We start from the raw sequence: 21,811 nt of genomic DNA, 5'->3' as shown, positions 1-21,811 counted from the left end.
GGAGAAATAATTTAATCTCCATCATGCTATTTAAATAATTTTTCTGAAATAAACTTTATTAAATTTGCAATTAAAATAGACAGACAACATGTACATAAGTGTGAGAAAGGAAAAGGAAACAAAGAAAAAAGAGTAGAAAGAAAAATCAGAAAACAAAAACAATTTCATCCTCGACAGTTTGTGGGACCTTATTTTTAACCTTATTTTATGCCATATGTACAATTAATCCTTGATATCAATATAAATATATATATACACATACATACATATACATATACACACACACACACACACACACACATATATATACATATATATATATATATAGTCTCACCTGGACAAACAAAGTAATAAGTCCAAATTTCCAACTGAAACACAAATAAGCAGGCAAGTCCGGTGATTACAGGGTTAAATTCCTTAATCCAAAAACATTCTTGGCAGTCTCACGCAAGCTGTCTGCCAAGTCCGATAAGGAAGCATAAATCACAAGCTGACGCCACACACAGGATAATTCTGAAGCTTCTCTCGCAAAATAACACGTTGTCCCGAACAAAAACCCGGAGCTAACACACCCACTTTTATTCCCTGTGGGGCGTGTCAGTCTCTCATCTCAGTCTCTGATTTGTCCTTTCTTTCTGCGCTGCATCTCACGCTTTTGCCTGCATCTTTGCCTCGCATCAAACCAACATTCCTCAGCCAGAGGCTCTGATACGTCCTCCTGGTTATCTGCCGACACCTGAGGCACAACCAGGGAGGAAGGTAATTCCAAATCCTCTAACAAAGCAGGCTCAAACCTCAGAGCCAAATCCTCCTCTTCCTCATTGTCCAAGTCTGTGACCTCTAGGAAAGCAGGCTCAAACCTCAGAGCCAAATCCTCCTCTTCCTCATTGTCCAAGTCTCCCTTAAATGTATTTTCCCTCCTCTTCCTTCCAAACCTCAAAATGACTTATCTGATATACAGAAAGATCAAACATCATTGCCATAAAATTCCATGCCCAGACTTTATCCATTCCCAGTAAAAGCCAAGAAGTTCCTATTGATTTCCCCATGCAACTTTACTCAAATAGCAAGTTTTAATATGAAAATTTAAAGATATTTACATGGGGGGGGGGGTTTAACTTGAAAATTACATGTCTGGTTGTTTATTTCAGGTGTCAAGAGTTCCAACCTTTTATCATCTTCCTTCCTTTCTGATTTGTGGCAAAGGTGGGATTTGATCAACCTTGTTCCCTTACACTCTGGACTGACTTCCTGAGGTCCTGTTTTAAAGAATCATTCAATGCTTTCAGCACAGAGACACTGGACCCACCACACAAGGAATGTGGTTTTAAATTCACTCGGTCTGGAACACTTCACACTTCAGTTATGTTTTTACCACAAGATGGAAGGTGTTGCAATTGTGTCAGTCTGTGGGAATCCAAGGGCACAGGAAACAGAAACTGTACATAATGGTTTGCTATCTTCTAAATCTGGACAAATTATAATGCCATGTTTTTATCAGGTATTTGTGAGCTGCCTCAAACCTGCCAGGGACTACTAAGCTGCTGTGGTTACTTGAAACTAGGCAGCCCTGCGGAAGGGCTGTGTCGACTTTTGTCAGATGAAAATGCTACCCAAATTCCCAGACTATAATTCCCAGAATTCCCCAGGGAGTTACAATAGAAGAATCTTGCCACCTGGCCATTTGTACATACTTTAGCTGGCAGGATCAAAGTGCTTGTGAGCTTAATGGCACAACTGAAGGCCTGTGTTATGCACACACAATATGTATACACTCTTTTTCTACACACACAACCTTCCCCTCCTACATTCTTTTCAATCAGTGGCATCGGCTCCTGTTCATATTCCATGAAGATAGAGTTGCAGAGATTTTTGAAAGAAATATTGTATTTTGTTAAAAAGGAAGGAAATGAGAGAGAGCAATAAAACTAGTTTTGATACTACCTCAACTTGTGTCACTCAGTGAGTCTCTTTGTGATCATGTACATATTGTCTCCAACTTCTGCAAGCTTCTCCCTCTCCCTCCCTCCCTCCCTCCCTCCCTCCCTTCCTCCTTCTTTTCTCTCTCTCTCTCTCTCTCTGAATAATGTGGAAAAAAATGCAAACATAGATAGATCTGGATCTAGATCTGGAAAAAAACTGCATATGACAATGTGAAGATTTCCTTCTGATTTCAACCAATTTTCAAAGTGATACAGAACTTTGACAGAAATAGCAACAAGTTAGGCAAAGACCCAATGTAGTTAGCTCTCTATGCTGTTGAATCAAAACAGCCTCAACCAGGGGTGGGATTCTACAGGTTCGCACCTATTTGCTAGAACCCGTTGTTAACATTCTAAGCAGTTCAGAGAACTGGTTGTTAGAAGAAATTATTGGCCTAATCCTGTAAGAAAGGCAGGAAGGAAACATTCTGGTGTTGCTTACAGAAACTGCCTCTCTGTTAACTCTTATTACATTCTTGGCAGGACTAGACTTCCTGTCTCAGGAACTTCTCTGGAGTTTTTTTCCCCTCCTTTGCTGGTACTCTGCTTGTGTGGAGTGACCATTCAAAGTTACAATGGCACTGAAAAAAGTGACTTATAACCATTTTTCACACTTACGACTATTGCAGCATCCCCACAGTCATGAGAGGCCAGGCGAGGAGATGCGTGCCTCGATGTGAGTGATATTGAGTTGGCCACGCCCAGCCAGTCACATGACCACCAAGCAACACCCACCAACTAAGTCGCGCCCACAGAACCGGTTGTTAAAAACATTGAATCCCACCCCTGGTTTCAACATATTATTTACGTGTTTCTTATTCTTACATATTAGTATACCAATGAAGATCACTCTCAACAGTTTGCAATAGTATGTAAAGTCAAACCCCAGATGCATTTAAAATAAATTAAAACAAACTGTTAAAAACCAGGTTTCATAAGGTGCATGGTGTCAGCGTTCAATGAAAGCATTCCCCGTTTCATTCAGCACTCAGAAACAAAGTTCATCCAAGTAAGAATTTATTAGAGAAGTCATACTGGCACATCTGGGAAAACCTGAATCTGAGGGTTCCGGGTTTTCCCTTTGTAACTGAAAATAAAAAATCCATCCCCTGCACTCACCAGTCCATCACATGGTCCAATTGACCATCATTGCAACTGGAGATATTCCTCCAGGCACTCCTCTCCAGGTGCAGGGTAACTTGTCCTTGACTCAGAAGAAAAATAGTTAGGTCTAAACTTCTACCTCTCTATGAGATTCCCCCCCCTCCCAAATTCCCAGGCACTAAAATGTGGCAGCATGGAAGCTTCTAAGTAAATTATGGTTTCCAAAGTTTACAGATGGAATGACAGTGGGGAATGTCCTCAAAGAAACAAGTCCAAGAAAAATGTAGAGAAACTTAATCAATAAGTAGGATGATCCAGTAGGGAAGGCCACATGCTTCCAAATCACGTGTAGCTTTATCAGAACTTTGTCTTCTAACCAGAAATAATATTAAGATCATTTTTTTCTAGGAAGGGAAAAAGTTAAAGTAGCAACCAAAGCTGATTAAAAAATACTTAGGCTTTTTTTTTTTGGTTGAAAGAAAACTATTAAAAAGTTTGTTTCCACTGCCAATATTTATCCTGCTTTCTTTCAAGTCACCACCAGTCACTTGGCTTGCCTCCAAAGCAACGCTGGTTGGATGAAGCTTCAGGTTCCCTTGGAGAAGGCAGGAGAAAATGGGGAAAATATTTCAATAGCCATACAGCTAAGCACAATTTGAACTAGTCATCTCAAGGCCTGGGGCTATGCTGAACGCAATGTCCTGGGGATATGGAAGAAAAATAATCTGGCCAAGATGTGAAAATAAGTGAAAGCCTTTCAATCTACAGAGCAACATCGTTGAATCCAGAAACAACCGAAAATGCTTGAGACAATGATCTTATTCAGAATAGGGAAGCCAACTCCTTGCCTGGAATTGGGGTCCATCACAAGGACTATTTCCAAAGCACCTGAAGCGCAGGACAAGAAGCAATGGGTGGAAACTAATCAAGGAGAGAAGCAATTTACAACTAAGGGGAAAATTCCTGACAGTTAGAACAATTAATCAGTGGAACAATTTGCCCCCAGAAGTTGTGAATCCTCCAACACTGAAAGTTTTTAAAAAGATGTTGGATAACCATTTGTCTGAAGTGGTGTAGGGTTTCCTGCCTAGGCAGGGGGTTGGACTAGAAGACCTCCAAGGTTCCTTCCAACTCTGTTATTCTATTCTAAATTTAATATAATCAAAGCTACACTATGAGTTTCCCAGTAGTAATGTACGGCTGTGAGAGGTGGACCATAAGGAAGGCTGAGTGCCAAAGAATTGATGCTTTCAAATTATAATGCTGGAGAAGACTCTTGAGAGTCCCTTGGACTACAAGGAGATCAAATCAGTCTATCCTAAAGGAAATCAACCTTGACTGTTCTTTGGAAGGACAGATACTGAAGCTGAAGCTCAGATACTTTGGCCACTCATTGGAAAAGACCCTGATGTTAGGTAAGATTGAAGGCAAAAGGAGAAGGGGATGGCAGAAGGTGAGAGAGTGTCATCAACGCAGTGGATATAAGTTTGTGCAAACTCCAAGAGACAGTGGAGGAGGGGCCTGGTGTGCTATGATCCATTGGATCACAAAGAGTTGGACATGACTTAACAGCCAAACAACGTTGTTACGATCAAACAGTCCCCAAATCTGGCATTACCCAGATGCAATTTCCATCATCCTCAGGCAGTCTTGATTGATTCTGTGCCATCAAGTAATTATAAACTCCAGGTAATGACATATATAGATTTTCTCCATAACAACATATCCTTAACCTGTTTTTTTCAAGTATCCTAAAGGTGTACTCATCAACACCATAAGTGAATCCCTTCACCTTGTTCCTGGTCCTCCTCCTCTTCTCTTTCCTGCCATCTTTTCCAGCATGAGAACCTTTTCCAGAGATCAGGCAGCATAGATAAGCTGAATGGCTGTCCCAGGCTAGGATGTGAGACTCTAATTTCAGTTCCTCAGTCAACCATGAAGCTTTGCTGGGAGACCTTCAGCTGTCAAATCTTAGGATAATACTGTATATCTTGCAGGGTTGATATGAAGAAAGAATGCAAGAGAAATCCATGCAGTATTTCTTTCCTGAAACTCTGTGACCAGTGGCTTAGATGGATTTTTTTGGTTTATTCTACCAGGACTCTCCAGTTTTATCTTTTCAGTTTCTAAGCAATTTGATAATCCCATAATTAAGCCTGTGGAGAATAATTACCACAGAATTAGACATGGCCAGCAGAGGGAATAAGAACACTTACTAAAGGCTACTGAAGGTTCCTAAAACATTTTTAAAATATGAACCGCTGTTTCGTTTAGAAAAATGATTTTAAAAAAAGATTTCTGAAGACTTTGGCATCTCAATAATATGCTACACATATTATAAGCATTCCTTTTCTTTCTGATGATTAAATATGAATTATCAGTGCACACAAGGGAGCAAGCAGCAAGCACAGGTTCCATTCCAAGTTAAACTACTTTTTCGGGGATTGGAAGGAAGATCCCTGTCCAAAACCAATAATTCAATAAGGACCAAATGTGCTTACTGGCCATAAAATGCTGAATGTTGGCTGACACCCACCCACCTCTGAAAAATGAGAAGGATAGGGAATTGGAATAGATGACTAAGTGGTCTAAGTGAGATCCTAAACTACCTTGCAAATTCTGTTTTGTCTTTTTCATGTGCCATTTTACTGCCGGGATGAAGTACATCAGCACAAAATAAAAGCTTCAAGAAAATCTCAGTGCAGATAAACAAGAACTTGGGTGGTGCAGTGGTCAGAATGCAGTATTGCAGGCTAACTCTGCTGACTGCCAGCAATTCGATCCTGATCGGTTCATGGTTGACTCAGCCTTCCATCCTTGAAAAAGTAGGTAAAATGAGGACCCAAATTGTTGGGGACAATACGCTGACTCTGTAAACCACTTAGAGAGGGCTGTATAGCACTCTGAAGTATATGTATGTGTTCTGTCCCACCTGTATCCACAGATGAAACTTCAAGTTATAGAGTTCAAATACTTTACGTAAACAAAACCAGAGTCAGAAGATTGAATTGCTCTGTTATCACAGTCCTTTGGCAATTCTCCTAGAATCTGTCCAGCAATTCTGTAAAGTTCGTAAATCACAACACAGTAATTAGACGCAAGTCTTTCCAAGGCACAATTCACTTTGTTTCCAGCAAAGATTTCAAAGTCATGCGCTCCCTTATATCCTCTAAGAAAGGGTGTGTCAGTCTCATTAATTAATCCTTTGCTGGACGTCTCTTTTCTAATTGAGATTGACGTCTCAATCTTCTCCTAGTTCTGGCATCCATCCAGCATCCAGCAGTTTCTTCACAGCTTGAATCCTCTGATACACTTTCCTGATTAACAGTTAACACCTGAGGTGTAATTAGGGAAGTAGATTCAGTGGACTCTGAATCCTCCAATAAATCAGGCTCATATCTCAAATCCAACTCCTCTCCCTCTACTTGACTCCCCTCTAAGTCACTTAATAATGCAGGCTCAAATCTCAGTGCCAGATCGTCTTCCTCGCTCGAACCCACATCTGCTGACTGATCAGGTTCAAGTCTCGGAGTCACAACATATATGTATGTATGTATGTATATATATCACTTCACTGTGAAGTGATATTTATATATAAAAATCTAAGTGATACTGCTATTGCTATACTATCAAATGCAAGCTGTGCTTCATGTCTGAATCTATAATATGAGAGACATGCAAAGCCAAGGAGCTGAAGGAACTTAAAATCACTAAAGATGCATGTAATTCGTGCATTAACTAATTTTATGAGGGCTTCTAAGCTCAGAGTTGCTCCAACTGTGAGGTAGTTGGCATATAAAATTGATAAATAAACAAATACATATTCAAATACTGGCTCCTAATTGCCTAAAGGGTCCTGAGTGCAAATGTGGAGGCAATTTCCAGCCCAGCCACACTCTCTGATAATGTTGAATGTGTTGCCAACCTTCCTGAATCAAAAAGCAATATAGTAAATTTGAAAAAAAAAATCCAGATACAATCCTGCCCGTAAAGTTTTTGCCTGTGACTTTAGATCATAGCTAGAAAGCACAAGTAAAGCACACAGCTTCATGTGGGATACACACCAGATTTTATTGAGAAGAAGGGTGCACAAAACACTCAGCTGCAGTATTTCCCATTCTGATGAGATCGTTTATATTTAAAGTATAATTTTTAATATGTAAAGATATACAAAGATGCCCTCCAGTTAAGTTTTGATTCCTGGGAATTGCATCCACACAATTATCTTGGAAGTGTAGAGATCAGTGGTGCAATTCAATTTTTTTTACTACCAGTTGTGTGGGTTTGGCTTGGTGGGCATGGCTTGGTGGGCATGGTAGGGGAGGAATACTGCAAAATCTCCATTCCCTCCCCACTCCTGGGGGAAGGTTACTGAAAAATCCAATTTCCTCCCCACCCCACTAACCTGCTTTCCAGCTCTGTTCTCCTGTGCAGGGCAACCAAAGAAGACACAGCCAATCAGCTGGAACTTGGGAGGAAGAGAATAGATGGGGGCAGGGCCAGTCAGAGGTGGGATTTGCCGATTCTCCAAACTACTCAAAATTTCTGCTTCTGGTTCTCCAGAACTGGTCAGAACCTGCTAAATACCACCTCTGGTAGAGATTCTCAGTCATCCAGGTCATGGTTGTGGACTTTCTTGTTTTTTCTTTTGAAGACATTTTGCTTCTCATCCAAGAAGCTTCTTCAGTTCTGACAGGATAGTGGGGAATGGAAGGATTTGTATCCTTTTTGCATCCACTACTCAGGTGACCCTGAGGACACAGATAAACCTCCAAGTGCTTCAATGACCCCCTAAACGGATACAAATGATCAGCTGTCTGCCAGGAATATAAATCCTTTCATTCCCCACTAACCTGTCAGAGCTGAAGAAGCTTCTTGGATGAGAAGTGAAATGTCTTCAAAAGAAAAAACAAGAAAGTCCAGTTGCCTCCTGAAAAAGTACCTTTGGGACTATCTTGGAAGTAGTTTGCCACTGCTTTCTTCTTTACTTTCCAGCCTACTACCTACAGCACTGGAATGCTCATGTGGTTCCCAACCAAATACTAACTAAGATTGATTTTGCTTAGCCTCTGAGATTAGCCAAGAACAAGCCACTTGATGTCCCTGTAGGTTTCTCATTCCACAAGAAAATGTTTAAGATAGCTATTGCTACAATGGAGTTTAGAAACACAGAGCAAATATCAGGCACAATAAAAAATGAAGTGGATGAAATCTGCAAATGCCTGCAGGATGCATAAAGCTTCTCTTGAAGCAGTTGAAGGCTCATATCACCTCAAGGAAAAATGACACTTCTCCCAAAAGAACAAGTGAGTAGAAAAAATATATATAAACACAGACAAAAATCAGTGGTATGCACAGTCTCCCCTCTTTGGGAATCTAAGGTTGCCACTTTCAGCTAAAATATCCTAGATTTCCTCTCCATCCCCCTCTCCCCCAACAAATGTTTCTGTGCATCACACATGGGTGTCTCATATAATCCATCAGAAGCCACATTTTTTATAAAATAAAAATAAAAAGCAGGGTGGAAGCTTTATACTGAATTCAAAATTCATTTAAATTGAATTCTTAATTGCAGATTAAAATTTACATTTTCCTTTAAATTGAAGAACTCTGTTACATTAATTTCGTCTTCCTATTGGATACAGGGAATACACAGGAAAAATCAGCTGCAAACTGTGGGATTCAAAGGCGGAGAAAGGTTGGTACAAACTTTTTGCTTCTTTCTCTAGGTGAAATCTGTGCACACAACTTCCCTCTTAATGTGAATTTCAAATGACCTTGTGGTCATTTGAAAGTTTCTAAGACTTACTGGGATCATTTTGCAAGCTAACACTGCAAAACTTCAACTGGCTTGTAATTCGCCCTGCCATACTGGGAAGCTACATACAAAGTTCAGATCTTAAGATTTAGCAAACGGTATTTTCCTTATTTATCGATATGTAAATACACACTTGAGAGCCAATTTGGAATAGAGATTAAGGCACCAGGCTAAAAATAAACTATTGGTTAAGAACAAGCTTAATTAGAAATAGACAAATAGTTAAGAAATAAACCAATGGTTATGGAATCAGGTTAGAAATAAACTAAAGATTGTGAATTCTAATTTCTGCCTTAGGCACAAAGCCAATTGGATGTCCTTGGGCGAGTCACTTTCTGTCAGTTCTAGGAGTGGGGAAATGGCAAACCACTTCTGAAACCTTGCTATGAAAACTTTAGGGACTTGTCTAGACAGTTGCCAGTAGTCTACACTGGCTTCAAGGTGTGTGCGCACAAACAGAACCAAAGAAGCATAGAATTTATGGAGTTGCCTGTGACCTAGAATTCTCACAATAGAAAATTAACGGCAACAACAATAACAAAAATTTGAGAGGAAATACAAAGACAGCTAAATCTAAAATCTCAAAAACACTACATTTTAAAAAAGATTCACTATTATCCACTGAGATTTAAAAAAAAATCTAAAACATATTAACAAGTTAAAAGGCCTAGTTTCTTAGCAGAATATACTTGCATGTCATTTGAAGCAAAGTCAAATGTAAATAAGGTTCACTCATAATGATTTACTTTTTATTTTAAAGTACAGTTAGGAATAGAAGTTGTGTTAATGCAGATATTACAGCAGATCTACCTTTGTGCTATTTTCATCATAAGTGAAGTAACAGAAGCAAAAGGTTGGGATTTTTCCATATCTGAAATATCCTTTGAGGATTTTTTTTCCATAGTGGTACATAAGGGAGAGAGAAAGCAATGTTCATTCCCCCCTGAGTCATGTTCCATAGAAAGTGTGGCTGGATTGTGTGTCAATACCTGGAAAAAAAGTCCCTATGTAGCAATACTGTTGGCTTTCCAATGAGCAGTGATTGATAAACAAAACTGATTTTATATATTAATGGGGTGGTGAGTTGATAAAATATGTTCCCCATTTTCTTCTGCTTCTGTACACCAAGCCTGAATGTCTTCATCAGTGCTTGGATTCAAATAATTTAACAATCAGTTCACCAAGGGTCAAGTTGGCTGTTGTGGGAGGCATGACCCAACCTGACCCTAGACCAGGGGTGGGCAAACTATGGCCCGGGGGCCACATCCGGCCCATTGGTCTTTTTAATCCGGCCCACCGAAGATTGGTACAGAATTAAGGTTTGATGTGAATGATTGAATGATTGCATTCATTTGATTTTGACTTGTAATGACAGGCATTTCGACACCAGGTGGCGGCCCGTCTGTCAAATTTTAAAAGTCAATGAGGCCCCCGAGCCAAAAAGTTTGCCCACCCCTGCCCTAGACTAACTGGTTGTTAAATTACTCACACACACACTATCAAAGTGGATCCTGGGCGCTGTGCTGCAATGGAGAAATGGGCAATGGGCTGGCACAAGGAAAGGAGGAGAAGCAGGAAAGCAGCCCCTTTCTCCATTGCAGCGCAGCTCCCAGGATCCACTTTGATAGCAGAGGAAGGTAATTTAACAACCGGTTCATGGGAACCGGGGTGAACCAGCTGAATCCCACCACTGGTCTTCACACTATCTTTTACTACTTGCTTATGTCTCAGCAAAAATCAAGAGAGAGTACAAAGAGATTCATATCTTCTATGGTCCATGGGCTTTTCTTTCCTGAAAGAACTACTCCCTGCAGTATTCCAGCTCAGTGTTTCTCAACCTTGGTCACTTTAAAATGTGTAGTTTGAGAAACATTATTCTAGTTCTTCTCTGGTCATGAGAGTCAGCTGGGTGACTTTGGGCAAATCTTTCCTTCCCAGCCCTAAATGAGCATCAGGCTCTGGGTGTTTCATTTTTCTGGGTAAAAAATAAAACACTTCATTGCATCATGCATTCAGAGTTTCAGAATGCAGACTAACTTACGACTATTTATTTAATGAACATTTGAAATGATGACAGCATTCTAAAAAGTGATTTATAATGGGTCCTCACCTGGCTACCGTTGCAACATCCCTGCGGTCACATGATTAAAATGCAGGCACTTTGCAACTGGAATGTATTTAAATAGTTGCAGCATCTTGGGGGTCACATGACCACATGCAACCTTCGTGGGTGGTTTCCAGCAAGCAAAATCAATGGGGGAAGCTGGATTCACTCAAAGTACCATGTGATTCACTTAACAACCTTGGCAAAACTAAAAAGATAATAAACAGAGTGCATCGCTTAGCTTTCTGGTCCCGATTGTGGTTGAAAATTGTGCGAACTGCAGCAAACATAGGGCCAAAGAAAGAGATTCTGCAACCAAGAAGTCCAAATGCTAGGAGCAACATTTTTTTCTGGGAAACAGTTGCATGTCAATTGCACTTCTTATTCAATTGATTAGTTCATTATAGCCTATCGTTGTGCAATCTCAGTGCATGCACTCAGTCACTGGTCATCTCTCAACTGGACTACCGCAATGCATTCTACATGGGGCTACCCTTGAAGAGTATTCGGAAGCTAAAACTGGCAGAACGCAGCAGCACTGACAGTTTTAGGGGTCCCCGCGTGACCCATGTTAACACCACTGTTGCACAAACTGCACTGATTCCTGGTTTGCTTCAGGGTTCGATTCAAAGTGTTGATTTTCACCTTTAAAGCCCTTTACCTCAGATGTCCATGTTATCTGAGGAACCATCTCATCCCAATGGGATTGGCCCACTCAACTCATTCCAATAGAAGGGGCAAGCTGTAGACCCCGTTGGTCAAAGAATTCCAGCTGGTGGGGTCCAGGAGAAGAGCTTTTTCTGCCATGGCTCCCACTCTTTTGAACATCGGTCCCATCAAGATGAGACCCACCACTACCCTACTTACTAGCACTGATGATGATACCTAGTTTGGGTAATGAAATGTCTGCAAGAAAACAACCAAGCTCGGAGAACATCCAGGACCCATCTTTTCTACTATGCGCTACATATTCTCCTTTATTGGTAACCCTATCCTCTTGGTCTTCAAAAAGGGCCTGAAAATCTGGCTTTGGGGCCCCAATGGCCTCCCACTCTGGAAGTGATCAGTAGATTAGGAGAAGATACCACGTCTACCTCGTTTACATGTCGCTCCCTTTTATGCAGTGTCTTCTTAATGTTAATATTTTAATTTAGTGCTTAATGTTTTTAACGCTCTTCATCAGGGGTGTCAAACTCAAGGCCTGGGAGGGTAGATCTGGTCTGCAGGGTGTTTAGATCTGGCCTGCGAGGCCACCCTTGAAATAGCGAAGGACCGGCCCGCAGTGCCTCCTCCAGTGAAAACGGAGCTTGTGAAGCTCCGTTTTCACTGGCAGAGGGTTGCAGTAGCCGCCCCAGCCAAAAACGGAGCTTGGGAGCCCATTTTCGCTGACAGAGTGCTCAGGCCCCCACAGGTGCCCCCCTGACACAAGTGACATCATGCTGGCCATGCCCACCCTAGCCACACAAACCCCCAGCCCCCTGAGGTCAAACACATGATGCGGCCCTCAATTGAATCGAGTTTGACATCCCAGCTCTACATGTTTTATATTATGTTTTATGGCATTGTAAGCCACCCAGAGTCGCTCGACAGTGAGATGGGAGGCATGTACGTTTAATAAGTACAATAAATAAATAAAAGGTGCAACTGTCCTTGATGTGGATGCTCCCTGTTTGATCAAAGGTGAGGTCTTTACTCTCAGATGACCAACTTAAGAGTACTCTGTATCTCGTGTTCATATTTTATCAGCTTTCCTACTTTGCTCACTTTTAAAGAGCTTTAGAGGCTCTCCCTGATTCACATTCTCCATCCGGATGGAATCTTGTTGCTTTCCAGATATGCCGTCAGCCAGAAATGAAATGAAAGGGAGCTCCATGGGTGAGTCACAGGCTGGAGAGACAAGCTGGGAGGGATATGGAAAAAATGAATGAAGCATGGGTGAGAAAGACAACAGCAACTGGCCTGTGTTCCATTTATGCCGGGAGGGAGGGAATTGAGCAGGGGGAGTTAGAAATGAAGCTGAGATTTTGGGGGAGACATCTTGCAAAAGCTTAATCATGTCCTATTTACTAAAAACAACCTTGATTATATGCAGGGAAAGCTGAGAAGGTTGCAGTGGGTGGAGAAATGCTTATAATACAATAGGACACCGGCCTCTAGTTTAGGTGGTTTTGCAAAATAAATAAAAGGGGGAGGTCAGAAAATTAATAGAGAGTAAATCCACTTATTTCCCATAATTATGAGACCAATTCTCCATGAAGAGAAGCCAGGAGCTCTGCCTCCATGTCTCTGAATCTCAATTGCTAGTGGTGAACCAATAGGGGAAAACTCTTGCTTTTAAGTGGCATGGAAACTTCTAGCTGAGAAATGTACAGGTAGTCCTCGACTTACGACCACAGCCAAGTCCAAAATTTATGTTGCTAAGTGAGACATTTGTTAAGTGAGCGTTGCACCATTTTACAATCTTTCTTGTCACAGTGAATCATTGCAGTTGTTAAACTGGTAACATGGTTGTTAAGTGAATCTGGCTTCCCTGTTGGCTTTGCTTAGCAGATGGTCACAAAAGGGGATCATATGACCCCCTGGGGCACTGCAACCATCTTAAATATGAACCAGTTGCCAAGCCTCCAAATTTTGATCATATGACCAAGGGGATCCTGCAACAGTCATACATGTGAAAAATAGTCACAAGTCATTTTTTCCCAGTGCTGTTGTAACTTTGAATGGTCACTAAATGGACTGTTGTAAGTGAAAGACTACCTGTATACATTTCTCAGCTAGATGCTGGATGAAGTGGTTTGCTGGCTATCCTCAAAATAGAATAGAACAGAATAGAATAGAATAGAATAGAATAGAATAGAATAGAATAGAATAGAATAGAATAGAGAACTCTTTATTGGCCAAGTATGATTGGACACACACAAGAATTTGACTTGGTGCAAATCAGGGGTGGGATACGACAGGGTTAACTACCGGTTCGGGATTTACGAGGTTCGGTGATTTATGATGGGCTTCCCTGCACGCTGTGAGCCACGTGCTTGTAAATCAGCAGCAGCAGCTGCCTGCAGAGAAGCAGCCTTTGAAACAGCCCTCTTTTCCTGCTTTTTTAACTGCAACTGTGCCTTGTTCAGCAGCTGAAGTTGAAAAATCAGGAAACAAAGATCAGGTAAGAGCCCAGGTGGGCGGGTAGGAAAAAATATCAGCAGACATAGAACCGGTCCTATGTCTGCTGCTCTTCAGAGCTACCAGTTCTACAGAGGTGGACAGAACTGGTAGAAACCCACCCCTGGTGCAAATACTCTCAGTGTACATAAAAGAAAAGATACTATTCGTCAGGAATCAAGAATCGTAAGGTACAACACAAGAGATCTTAAGTCCAGCCTACCTTAAATTCTATAGAATTCTGTCAAACCCAATCGCATCGCGGTCCGTATCATGACGTGTCAGTATTGTTTTTGCCCTTGCGGAGCCAGGGTGGGTGTGGCCTGTATCAGGCACGCATGATTAACACCCTTGCTATAGACTCTTATCTATCACCGATTTGCTTTGACTGTTACTACTTCATTTTCTTGCAGAGTGTTAACATCCAATAAACCTGTATTCATTTGAACCACTTTGACTCCTGATTTCCTGTGCTTGACAATTTTGGAACTGCAGTTTACTGGCTCGAAAACACACTAAGCCATTAAAAGTTTGTCAAGCAAATACAGCCCTTCTGTTTGTAACTAATCTGATGTTCTGGGAATAGGAACACCTGCAGGGCATATATATAAGAATATATGTGCTCTGCAGGTGTTCCTATTCCCAGAACATGTGCTTAATCAAACAAGTGGTAACAGAATTTATTTAGTTTGGGGTTTGGCATATTATTAGGTGAATTCAGCCACTGTGGGTTGGACCCCTTGATCTGTGGTAGTCTTGCCTAACTTGGCACTTTCTAGATGCCGCTGGGGCTGTCAGAGTTTAAGTCTGGAAGGCATCAGATTGCAGGAGGCTAATTCATTGCTTAGAATATTGTCTGAGCCCAGTTAACTATGTTTTATTCAATAAAATCTGATTAAACTAGCCATAGGTTAGCATGATGCATGATCAATTAGATTACATCTTGTTTCTGCAGGCGCTCATTAGACATCTACAGGGAGTTCTCCATGTGAAACAAGATATGAGGACAATTCCTGTTTCTAGTATTGTTCAACAATAGATCAGACAATTAATCTATTTTTTGTTTTCACCATTAATCCGTTTATTAATTAATGTGGTTGCTTCTTTTTTGCTTACTTGGGAATGTTCTAAGGGAGAGAGAGCTTTTAAAGGATCTTGAAGCAAGTTTATTCGGCTACCAAGTGGCCCCAAAACATAGGGAAACAAGGAAGGAGGTTTAGAAGAAGTGAGAAGCAAAACCAGAGAAAAAAGAAAATATTATGGACATTAGTGCCTAGGTTGGTCGATTATATGCAGTGTTTGGTTTATGAAAGGTGTAACATGAAATGAAAGCTTTAGAAATGAGTTGGAAGATGACTCCTATAATTCCACGCATGGCCTGACTTACTTTAAACAAAAAGGCAGAGAAATGAAGTGTAAAAAAAAAAGCAAGGCAACAAAAGAGCCAAAAGGAGTATTTGTTGCTCATTTTTTCTTTTGCTAGGGAAAAAAACCCCAACTCCCCAGGGATCTGCTGAATGAAGCTACCAATCACAGCTACATTAAACCAGATAGTGTGGCTTTAATAGCTCACTCCTTCTTGTTGGTAGTGATGCCTTAATTGTGCCATGATGAACCTAATTACAAATGCCAGTTTCCTCCAGCAGAGGTTCTTGGGTGTTTCATTGCTTTTTAAAAAATTTTACAGGTACTATGAGAGTACTGTAACACTAAATCCAGAGTAGGTGTCACCTCTGCCTCTCTTAGTGATTTGTCCTTTATTTATTGCATTCAGTTGTAGAAAGTTAGCACCCACCTCTCTCCTAGAAGAATGAAATATTTTGAGAAATATTTTAAAAAGACAGAATATTGTATTTCCCTGGATGAGAAATTGAGAAACATGTTTTTAGAGAGAGAAAGCAGCCCCTGCCTTTCTTAATAGCCCTCAGCAGATGTCAGCACTTAAGAGATAAAGAGCTTATTGAAAGAAGCCAAGTTTCTAGGTAGCTCCATTCATAGGCAAAAATTCCCTGCAGCAAAGTCTGAAAAAGGGTAAGATTAGCCCTCAGCCACAATAGGAATTGCCCAACGCCCCTTCATTGCATCAGCAATCCAAACTTCAACCAAACTTAGCTCAAACATCTAGGATTTGTACTTTGCCTATAGAGACAGCTATGACCCCTACATAGCCCCTACATGGCCCCATGGGAGTCTGACAACAGCCAATAGAATACATGTTCTTGCACAGGAACAGGAAGCTCAAGTGCAAAGCCCAGAGAAGGTATTAAAAACCTCTCACTCTCAACTGCATGTGTTCAGCTGCCCAGAATCACATGTGGTTCTGCTTCATCAATAATCACCATCATTCACCATCTTTTCAATCAGCCTCCATGTTTCCAGTGTCTTTCTCCCAGCTTGGAACTGAACCAGATGGATACTTCTTCCAACAGTAGAATGGCATTGATCTAATATGGCAGCGCTTTAACATGTAACCAACATAGCACTTCATTTACTTCTTGTAAAAAGGATATAACTGGAAGCTTTCAAGAAGAGACTCGATGGCCATCTGCCCAAAATGACGTAGCGCCTTCTGCTTGGACTAGATGACCTAAAAGGTCCCTTCCAACCAATGGTGGGATTAAATTTTTTTTACTACTGCTTCTGTGGGCGTGGCTTGGTGGGTTTGGTGTGGCTTGTTAGGCATGGCAGGGGAAGAATACTGTAAAATCTCCATTCCCACCCCACTCCAGGGGGAAAGTTATTGCAAAATCCCATTCCCTCCCCACCCCACTAACCTGCTTTCCAGCTCCGTTCTCCTGTGCAGGGCAACAAAAGAAGACCTAGCCAATCAGCTGGGACTCAGGAGGCAGAGAATAGATGGGGGTGGGGCCAGTCACAGGTGGTATTTGCCGGTTCTCCAAACTACTCAAAATTTCCGCTACTGGTTCTCCAGAACTAGTCAGAACTTGCTGAATACCACCTCTGCTTTCAAGTCTGTTAATCTGTTAAATAAAAACTCAATGCATAACTCTGTTAAGGATTCCTCCGCTTTGATTGGTGGCAACCCCTTTACTGTTGCATATCTAAAGGAATTTTGCTCAAGAAGTTTATCATGTCTGGTGGACTTAACCACAGTCCAATCACCTGAGTTATAAACCTGTCATTTCAAATAACCTGGCCCTATGCCATGGCGGGCTGCACCTTGAAACATGGATTAACCAGATCCATAGCCTGCAGGGCTTTATACAATATCATCTTCTTCACTATCAGCATAACAAGAACTAACAATCTGATCATTATTTTACACACTAGAGCCTTGTCAAAAAAAAATTTTAAACCCCAACATGGTTCTACTTTTCTAAGACTTTACAATCTTAACTCCGATTCCACCTATTCTTGGTGTCCTTGCCGAAATCTCTTGCAATCTCCTAAAATACTAAAAGGGGCAAGATTTGGCAATCCCTCCCAGTTTCTGAGAGGCTTATTTTCTAAAATAAATAAATAAATAAACCAAAATGTTTAAGTCTGCTTTTCTGTAGACATTTAGAGCTGCTATGGGTATGTTGCAATCTTGGTGTTGCAGCGCACAAGTTGGTGTGGCACAAAAACCACAGAAAGCTACTGGGGTTTTTCTGCAGGTGTTTTTCTGCTGGTTAGCCAGCTTGGAATCACAATGAAGGAAATTCCTTCAGAATCAGATTTTTTCCTCTGTATCATCGTATCATTAAGTCTAATAAATGACAAGGTGTGAGGAGACAAGAGAACACAGATCAAGGAAGCCTTTATGGGCAATCCACTACCGCACATCATTTTAGAACAGTTGCGAGAAAAATAATTGCAGTTGACAAATTCAGCAAGTGGTATGTGGAAGAAAAAATGTATAGCCTTGACCTAAGGGGGGAAAAATTATGAACATGCCAGCGCTTCTTGCTGTAAGATGTGGGAGGATATTCACCATTTATTCCCCTTGTCTCCACCCTCTAAAAATAGGACGGAATGTAATTAATTTTTCAGACCATCTTTCCTTAACATAGCACAGTGTAACCGTCATGGATTAAAGCTCCCATCATTCCCAGTTGGCATGACCATTGTGAGTGTGTGTGTGTGTTACATTAGAACACTGTGCACTGTGGGGGAATACTAGATCAGGGAAATGCTGTTTCAGACTATATATCCTTAATAATAATGCAATGTGATATAAAAGTTCAATGTGTCAAACAGCCCTCATCAGCCTGATGGCGTTTTGGAACATTATTTGCTTGCTGGCTTAGAGTTTGAAATCATTTTGATCAGTCTTTCTCAAACTTGGCAACTTCTGCTTTAAGAAAGCAGAATTAGATTTGAGGAAACAAAACAACCACTTCACAAATGCATGGCACAACACAGGAGATCAAACCTACAACAACAAGATTCAGTAGTCTGTCTGCATCTAAAAAACAAAGGCCACCATTTTTAAGACCGCAAAGTTCATATTCTGGACAGAGAGGACCACTGGTTTGAAAGAGGGGTCAAAGAGGCCATCTACCTTAAAATTGAGTAGCACTCTCTTAACAGTTTGGGAGGGACGCGGTGGCTCAGTGGCTAAGACACTGAGCTGGTTGATCAGAAAGGTTGGCAGTTCGGCAGTTTGAATCCCTAGCACCACGTAATGGAGTGAGCTCCCGTTACTTGTCCCAGCTTCTGCCAACTTAGGAGTTCGAAAGCATGTAAAAACGCAAGTAGAAAACATAATACAAATAAAATATGTTTTTTTGAGAATAGCATGGTCCTGGGTTATCACTTCTCCATATAGACACAAACTCAATTTCATATTCGTCTTTGTGTTCTATTCCATATCTTATTACTATTTTAACATTTTCTCAATATTTTTCCCTTCCTTTAGTTTTCTCATCCTTGCTTTTAATTATCTCATTCCTTGTTTTGTGAAAATCCAAATAAAATTTTTACAAAAAAAATGCGAGTAGAAAAATAGGGACCACTCTGGTGGGAAGGTAACAGCATTCCATGCGCCTTAGGTGTTTAGTCATGCTGGCCACATGACCATGGAGACGTCTTTGAACAGCACTGGCTCTTTGGCTTATAAACGGAGATGAGCACACACACCCCCAAAACCGGAAATGACTAGCACATATGTGCGAGGGGAACCTTTACCTTTATCTCCTGACTACATCACAGTCCTTTCAGTAATCTCAAGAAGTTCCACACCCATTTGCAATCTGATTCAGGTGACCCTGAGGTTACAGATAAACCTCTTCAATCACCATGACCAGATGACTGCAAAGAATATAAATCCTTCCATTCCCCACCATTCAGTCAGAACTGAAGAAGCTTCTTGGATGAGAAGCGTTTTCAAGGAAAAACAACTGAGAAAGTCCAGTTGCCTTTTGAAAAGCACCTTTGGGACGACCATGATCTGGATGATTGAGAATCTCCATAAGCATTTCTTCTCCTTCCCCATTCACACATTCCATTACATCATCTGTGCCGTGACAAGAGTCAATTAACCCATCCAAAAAACCCTCAAATTCAACCCTCTCTGGTGTGCAGGAAAAAGATGTTTGTAACCTATACAAGAATTCAGTTACAATGTAGAACAGCTATGTGGGGTTCGTGTAACATATAATCAGAAAGTTTAGACTATGAAACTACATGCCTCTGTTTTTAAATAAGTGCAAGTAAACCCTTTTGTTGTTGTAGATTGTTCTTCTCTAAAACGTCAGAAATGTAGAAGCTTTTTCGAAGGTATGGGACAAAGGAAGGAAGATGTGAATTGTGTGCCTCACAAGAGCTGGATGCACATAACATAGTAAACCTTAAATAAGGGTTAACAAACAAAGCTCTGAAGTTTATGTAACATGCTATAACAATAAATAAACAAGTAAACCACATACTATAATAAAATTGTAAAATAACCAGAATCACTTGTTTGGTGAGATGGGCAACTATTTAAATAGGATGGATGGATGGATAGGTAGGTAGGTAGACAGATAACATTCAGATTTATGGCTGATGCAATGTTCTGCAGTCATGTTATCCCCATTTTCTGACCTTCTGACAAGCAAAGTCAATGGGGAAGCAAAATTCATTTAACAACCGTGTTACTACTTTAACAACTGCAGTGATTCACTTAACAACTGCAACAAGTAAGGTCTTAATGGAGCAAAAGTCACTTCACAACTGTCTCACTTAGCAACAGAAATTTTGGGCTTAATTGTGGTTGTAAGTCGAGGACTAACTGTAATATCTTCCCTCTTATATCAATCCTATCCTGGAGCAGCTGTCACAGATGCAAAATCCATCAGGTTTTATCATCCATTAATAAATTATAATGTGAGCAATGACTGAAACCGAAGTGAATTCCATGATGATGGTAGCTTTCTGATAATCCAAGAATGGCTAGAGAACATCCTAATTAGTTGCATGGAAAGGACATAGCCCAGAACTTGCAAATAAAAAGGCATTAAAATAAATATAAAAATAACTCCCTTCACACTACGGTTTACAGCAAATCTAAGACTGTGTTTATACAACATGCATATTTATTCATAGTTACCATGGCTTATCAAATTAACCTAATTTAAACAACCGCGTGGGCTGGAGCAAAATGTATTCAGTGCAGTGAGGTAGTATGTTGAGCAAGGGTGGTGAGCTTTGCTATATTTAGTTCGTAGGCTTGACACAACCTGCTAAGTCACAAACAAGAAAACTACATTGTGTCTTAGCATGTAAACACAGCCAGTGTGCAGCAGGAAAAAACAGGAAGGCAGTACACCCCCATTCTTAGTCTAGAAGCTTGACCTGATCACTCGATTATTCCCATTTTGCTTTGTTTTATGAATCTATAAACCGCTTCCATCAGGGTTGCTGCCAACCTTATTTAAAAACAATAAAGGTGGAATGTAAATAAATATAGATACATAGATAAGATAGATATAGATGATTGATAGATGATAGATAAATATAAATAGATGATAGAGATAGATGATAGAGATAGATGATAAAGATAGATGATAGATAAGACGATATGGATAGATGATAGATAGAGATGATTGAGATAGATAGATAGATAGATAGATAGATAGATGACAGGGGTAGATAGAGATGATTGATAGATGATAAAGATAGATGATAGATAGAGGATATAGATAGATAGAGATAGAGATTGATGATAGAGAGATAGATAGAGGTGATTGATAGAGATAGATGATATATTAGATTAGATAGATAGATAAATGGATGGATGGATAGATAGATAGATAGATAGATAGATAGATAGATAGATAGATAGATAGATAGATAGACAGACAGACAGAGAAGAGAGGGGGAGGGAGGGAGGGAAGGAGAGGGAGAGAGAAAAATGATGATCTGGGTTGCAAGGAGTAACAAAACCAAATTAAGAAATACACCGCGGACTTCATCAAACGGGTCCTTTCGCACAACGTGAAAATCTCCCACGTGCAGTTCCATAGAAATCTAACCAAGGTTAACTGTAACCAAGGTGAACTCAGTCCCAAAGGGAAAGAGCCGTGATTTGTGGAGGGAAGGGAGGGGAGGGCAAGGTTCCCTTATCTTACACACAGACACACACACAAAAGTGCACGCGTAGCTGCTTGTCCCGGCCGGCAAGCCCGGGCACGCGAGAGTCGCCCGACAACTTTTCTCTGC

At 40.7% G+C, this 21,811-nt stretch overlaps 1 protein-coding gene across 2 annotated transcripts in view; it reads left to right on the top strand.

Moving 5' to 3' along the window:
- Positions 1–1,947, top strand: part of P2RX1 (purinergic receptor P2X 1) — a 40,762-nt gene extending 38,815 nt beyond the window's left edge. For both annotated transcript variants that reach the window (XM_026708551.2, XM_087926990.1), the window contains exon 13: positions 1,152–1,947. The gene's annotated coding sequence lies outside the window, so the exon portion shown is untranslated. The remainder of the gene's footprint in view (positions 1–1,151) is intronic.
- The last annotated feature ends 19,864 nt before the right edge of the window (positions 1,948–21,811 follow it).

This window comes from Pseudonaja textilis, chromosome 1 (genome assembly GCF_049901715.1).
Source record: "Pseudonaja textilis isolate UNSWEBS1 chromosome 1, rPseTex1.2, whole genome shotgun sequence".
NCBI lineage: Eukaryota > Metazoa > Chordata > Lepidosauria > Squamata > Elapidae > Pseudonaja > Pseudonaja textilis.
The sequence above is the reverse complement of the archived record's forward strand: the minus strand, read 5'-3'. Positions and strand labels throughout refer to the sequence as shown.